Raw genomic sequence first — 6,353 nt, forward strand, 5'->3', positions numbered from 1 at the left:
CTCTTAATAAATTTTATCTTTTCCCCTGGCTGAGAAAGCTTGAGTCGAATTCTTTCGGCAGGACCCGGCCTGTCGGTACTTTGGGGTGTCGAGCACCTCTCACCCCAAACCCTCATCAGGGGGATAATGAGATCCTTGGTGAGGCAAGGGCAGATGAAATGAAGTTCTGGAACTCTAAGACCAAATGGGCCATTAATGTGGATGCTGAAGTTGCTGATGTTGAAAGAAGAGGAAAGGGTGATGAGGAAAACAAGAGTCAGGTATCTAAATGTCACAGGAAGAGAGATGGGTCCTGGAAATCAGTAGAAGATGATGATGAAGTCAGGAAGAGGAAAGACTGGGGAAGAGTAGATTTGAAATAAAAGAACTTGGGTTTGACTCCCAGATTCAGCAGTTTTATGTTTTAATTTACAGTTACAAATCTTTTGACTTCTGTCAATTTCTTTCCCCTCTCCAAGCTTCAGTTTCCTTCTCTATAAAAACAGAGATTTGGACTGGATGATATCTTAGATGATATCTAAGGCCACTTCCAGCTCTAAATCCTATGAGGTAAATGACTTCAGAAAAGGAGACCACTGAGTAATGCATCTGGGACTATGATTCGGACCTACAGAGACAGAGATCTCATCTTAGGGAGCAACAGGAGGAAATTGAATACAAGTTTCTGCTTCCTTAACTCACTCTAACACTAATTCTACTTCTCTAACTCTAAACCAGGATTTGACACTAATGGAAAATCTCAAGAAAGTAAGGGAGTGTGTTCCTCATAGAACACACTTTGTACATGGAACAGAGGATTGATTTTGACTTATTGAATGGCTGCTTAGTGTAGGGCCCTTCCGACTCCAAATCTAGCACTCATTCCAAGATGGATAATGTGACATTTTTGTGATCCTTGCAGCATTCTTCACTTTAGGCATTCTAAATTGGCTCCTGACGACTTCCTCAAGCCTATAAAAAGGAAGGCGTTGCATTTAATGACACAGTAAAAATCTGGAGAGGTATGCAACAATTGCACTGCCCACGAGATGGCACTCTACCAGAGCCTCTGGCTTATTGATCTCAGGATCTCTGAAACGTAGGTGGTATAACCTTTTTAAAAAGTTGTAGTTTCCTCAATAGCCACCAGTGACAAGCAGCCCATAGACATCTAAGCTTCATCTGTGGGCTAGTTCAGAATTAATCTACGGGATGAAACGAAATATTACTCAAAACATTAAAGCACAAAATCTATAATATGTATCCAGGTATGAGTCCCCTCTCTGTCTAGTCCATCTGGGATGTCCACTTTCAGTTACTGATCTCCCACATTGACTATTTCAGACACAGCATACTGAGGGAGTCAATAAATCAATCAACGAGCTTTTATTAAGTCCCTTCTATGTGCCAGATTCTGTGCAGGGCTCTGGAGATGCAAAAACAAAAATGAAGGAGTCTTTGCTCTTAAGTTATATTCTGTAGGGGGAAACAACATGTAGGATCTAGGTTCAAATTTTGCCTCTTGTCTTAATTGCTTTTCAACTTTGGGTAGATCACTTAATTTCTCTGATCCTTGTTTTCCTTATCTGTAATATTTGCAACTGGTCCCATCACTTCCTGACAAAGAGAGGAAGAAAAAATGGAAGCAGTGTCAGATTTTGTATTCTTGGGCTCAAAGATCACTGCAGATGGCAACTGCAGCCATGAAATTAAAAGACACTTGCTCCTTGGAAGGAAAGCTAAGGCAAATCTGGATGGTATACTAAAAAGCAGAGATATCACCTTGATGACAAAGGTCTGTATAGTCAAAGCTATTGTTTTCTAGTAGCAATGTATGACTGTGAGAATTGGACTATAAGAAAAGCTGAGCATAGAATCCTTGCTTTTCAATTGTGGTGATGGAGAAGAGTTTTGAAAGTTTCTTGGACAGCAAGGAGATCAAATCAGTCAATAGTTAAAGAAACTAACTCAGACTGCTCATTGGAAAGTCAAATACTAAAACTAAAGCTTAACTACTTGGGCCACATAATGAGAAGACAGGACTCAGTGGAAAAGACCCTGATGTTGGGAAAACTTGAAGGTAAAAGGAAAGGGGTCAGCAGAGGATGAGGTGGATAGATAGTGTCATGGGAGCAAATGAACATGAACTTGGACAGGCTTTGGGAGATAGAGGATGGAAGGACCTGTTGTTATTTATAGTCCAAGGGGTCGCAAAGAGTTGGACACAATTGAATGACTGAGCAACAGCAACAACATTTATCTTTAGTTTTCCCTCCAGTTTAACAAACATTAATTATTTCTCCCTCTCTCTCCATCTCCTTCCATGATGATGAGGAGAAAGAATTGAAAAGCATACAGGAGAGAACTTTGGGGAACACCCACAGTTAGAAACAGTAATGTGGATGATGAATCACCAAATGAAGCCTGAGGAGCAATGTCACAAAAATCCAGGAAGGAGAGGGAGATCAGACTTGTTAAATACTGCAAAAAGATGGAGAAGAATGATAGCTGAGGAGAGGCTATCAGACTTGGCAATTAAGAGAATGATGATAACACTGGAATGAGCAGTCTCATTTGAGTGATGAGGCTGGGAACCAGATTAAAGGGGCTAAGAACCAAGTGAGAGGAGAGCAAGTATAGGCAATGGATGCAGGAATTTGGTTGTGAAAGGATGGGCATGATAGCTTGAGGGGATAGTGGGGTCAAGGGATTTTTTTTTAAGTATAGGGGTGACCTGGGTGTATTTGTAGGCAGCAGGTGATGTCAGTAGATGTTGTTCATCCTTTGTTCTCGAAGAGGACCAATAAAATCAGGAGGGTAATGTCTTGACTTGCAAGTGAGTTGGATTTAAGTGAGGCAGGGCTGTGCAAAGTCATCAGCCTCACTCTTTCCTCCAGAGTCCAGTGGCCAGACATAGGTCAGGACTGATGGAGTTTAGACTGTGGGAGCCCCCTTGAACTCTCCTTGAATCTTTCCACTAGATGAGGCACTTGCCTGAGGCCATAAGCCTTTCATTATTGCTAGGCCCAAATCTCTAGGCTAGGTTTCTCTTAACCTAGCCTAACCCTCCATTGTCTAGCTACTTCAGACTCTTAAGCCTATCAAAGTGCCTTTGCCCAAATCTGTTACCCTTAAACTAGCCTGGCCCTACATTATCTGTTATTGACCACATAGCCTTCAGCTACTTCCCACCCTTAATCCCATTCTTTTGGTTCCTGGAATCTGACCTCATCCCAGTCCCATCAAGCTCCTTCTCAAGACCCTCCCTAAAGCCCTGCTCCTGATGGGGTGTTTAGGTGCTTGTGCTTGGACCCTAATTCTAACATTTCTCCTTAGCCTCTGCTTGGGTGCCTGTGCCTGGACCCCAATTCCAAAATCGCATCCAGTTCTAAAATCACATCTCTCCCCAGCCTCAAAATACTGCCTGAGACAGTATCTTTCCAGCTCAAAGGCAGCATGCCTTAGCAAAACACTTATCTCTCCTCCTGATACTGTGGCCAGCTGCACCTATAGAATTTATTGGACTCCCTGTGTACTTGCTAATTGGCTGTGTACTGGGCCATAATGATATTTACTACTTATCTTACTAATATATATCCTAGACATAGTCAAATGTATACTCCCTTGCATTCATCTTGTCTAACAAGACATTTGATGAGAGCCACCTGGATATTTCCGGTCACCCCTGACCGTTAGTTGACTTAGTGATGTTTAACAGTCAAAATCACACCTCCAGGTCACCCCCTCTTGGGCAATTTCCCAGTGAACTCTGGGTAAGATACCTGTGTAGTAGATACAAAAAGTGTATGTTCCTTTAAGAACTGACCACCCCTTAACCACTCCATAATCCCACCCCAAAACACCTAATTGACAGGTTTCACCCCCAAATCTTATATTTAAACTTTTCCTGCACCCCTGTAAGGTTGCAGGTTCCCTAAGAACTCTTGCCCGCTGTAAAGTGTAACAAATCTTTGCCACCTTGATTTAAAGAATGCTTGAGATTCTGAATTCATTCAAGATGGCCCCAACCCTCTCCAGTACTCAAGTCCTTGAGGGGCACTCCTCCTCAATGACCCTGTCTGGGAACTCCAGTCTTGGGGTTCCTGGACCTCATGTCCCTCAACCCTCAACCCCCCATCACCCCAGGACCATCCTACACATATATACAAAGCAAGTTAAATATAGGATAGATGGGAAATAATTAAAAGAGGGAAGGCTCTGGATTTAAGAGGGGTTGAGGAAGGCTTTCTATAAAAGGTAGAACTTTAGTGAGGACTTAAAGGAAGGCCTCAGTAGGAGGTCAGTAGTTGGAGTAGAGAAGGATGAGCATTCCAGGCATGGGAGGCATCTACAGAGAATGCCCAGAGCTGAGAAATGGAATGTCTTGTTTATGGAACATCCTGGAAGCCAGTGTCACTGAATCAAAGAGTATGTGATGGGGAGTGAGGTGTAAGAAGACTGGCAACGTAGGAGCGAGCTAGGTTATGAAGAGTTTTGAATGCCAAACCGATCATTTTGTGTCTGTCCCTGGTAGCAATAGGAAGCCACTGGAGTTTGAGTAGGGGGATAATGTAGTCAGGCCTGGGTTTTAGGAAAATCATTTTAGTGGCTGGATGGAGAAGGATTGGAGTGGGGAGAGACCTGAGGCCGGCTGACCCACCAGCGGCTATTGTGATAATCCAGGTGAGAAGTGAGAAGGGTCTATGCCAGAGGAGTGACAGTGTCAGGGAACAAAAGGGAGCATTGTATCTGGGTGAGCCACTGAGTATCGTTCTTTGCACAGCCCTCCCTCACTTAAATCCAGTTCACTCTCATGTCATGGCATCACCTCCCTGATGTCATGGTCCTCTTCGAGAATGAAGGACAAACAACTCTAGGCCAATCTTTGAGTCATGTGCAAGTTGAGGGTTGGTGATATCTTTTGTGGCCACTAGGTGGCAGTAAAAGCTTGAGCTAGACTACCTCACTCTTGATCTCTTGATGCCAACCTGTTTTTCCCCTATCACTAAGGCACTCGTAAACCTTACATAGTTAAGCCCTCATTCCATTGAGAGTCTGTGTAGGTATACTTTCTTTGAATTTTTTTTTTTTTTTTGCTATTGATTTGGATAAATGAGTATCCTTGCTAAAGGGGGGGTGAGGGAGGGAGGGAGAGAGACAGAGGGAGAGAGAGAGAGAGGAAGAAGAAGAGGAAGAGGAAGAAGATGAAGAAGAGAAGAGAGAGGGATGGAGGGAGAGACAGACAGACACATAGAGAAGCAGAGAGACAGAGAAAGAGATAGAGACAGAGAGACAGAGATAGAGACACAGACACAGACACAGACACAGAGAGAGAGAGAGAGAGAGAGAGAGAGAGAGAGAGAGAGAGAGAGAGAAAGAGAGAGAGATTCTGCTTTCTTTATGACCCTTAAAGAACTATTCCCATTTAGATTAGAGTACATTTGCTACAGCAGAACTGAGATTAATAAGGTATGGATGAGGTCAGGGTTCCACAGTAATGGGGCCATTCCTGGGTCAAGTATGAAATCTCAACCTCCCTCTTCCCAACCCTTAGTCTCCCCCTACATCTAGTTTTCCTTAAACTGAAGACCATATTTGTAGGAGATTCCCTGCCCCCCCCCCCCATTCCACCCCAATCTCCTTTGTATTAAAGCTAAAGGGTGCAGAGTCAGCTGGGTCTGTTCATTTAGTGGCCACCATTCTGTGACCACCATCTAGTCGTCATCCTTCTAGTTGCCAACTAGGCAAGACCATTGCAGCCTAACTCATGGACTGCTCTTGGCAGAGTCTGTGCTCAGGTACTATCCTGACACTCTCTGACATTTTTGCCTCTTTTTAAATGTCTCCTTTGTAGCGCAGCATTAGAATGACCTCAGGATATACATTTATTTACATTACAGGTCTTCCATTTCCTGATCTTTCTGGCTTCTAAAATATACAGAAAACTGGAGAGAGAGAAACTCAAGCTGCTTCTGTAAATAAAGGGTTAAATGCTTGTTAGTTGACATTGGGAAAATTTCACCTCACAAACACGAGTATGCAAATAGATGCTTATAAAAATGAGAATTAGCTAGGTTAACTACTTTCCTTTAGGAACTTAGTTTTAGTGTAGCATGGACTGACCGGCCAGTGGGAGCTCATTGTTGGAGCCTGTACAGATATATTCCTGGCCTAGTTCCAGTCAAAGCAATTCAAGTGAAAACTTGAGGGAAGCCTAAGCCATGGCCATTTGTGACTCAGGGATTTGTACTGTGTCTGCTGCTTCAGCAGGCTGATGTCCCCAAATTCTGGGCTAAGGTGGTATTTCTAGAATCTTTTCACAAGGAATACCACTGGCGAGAGGGTTCCCAATCAGCTCAAAAGAATAGCAATTC

This window comes from Trichosurus vulpecula, chromosome 6 (assembly GCF_011100635.1).
Source record: "Trichosurus vulpecula isolate mTriVul1 chromosome 6, mTriVul1.pri, whole genome shotgun sequence".
In the NCBI taxonomy this organism is placed as follows: Eukaryota; Metazoa; Chordata; class Mammalia; order Diprotodontia; family Phalangeridae; genus Trichosurus; species Trichosurus vulpecula.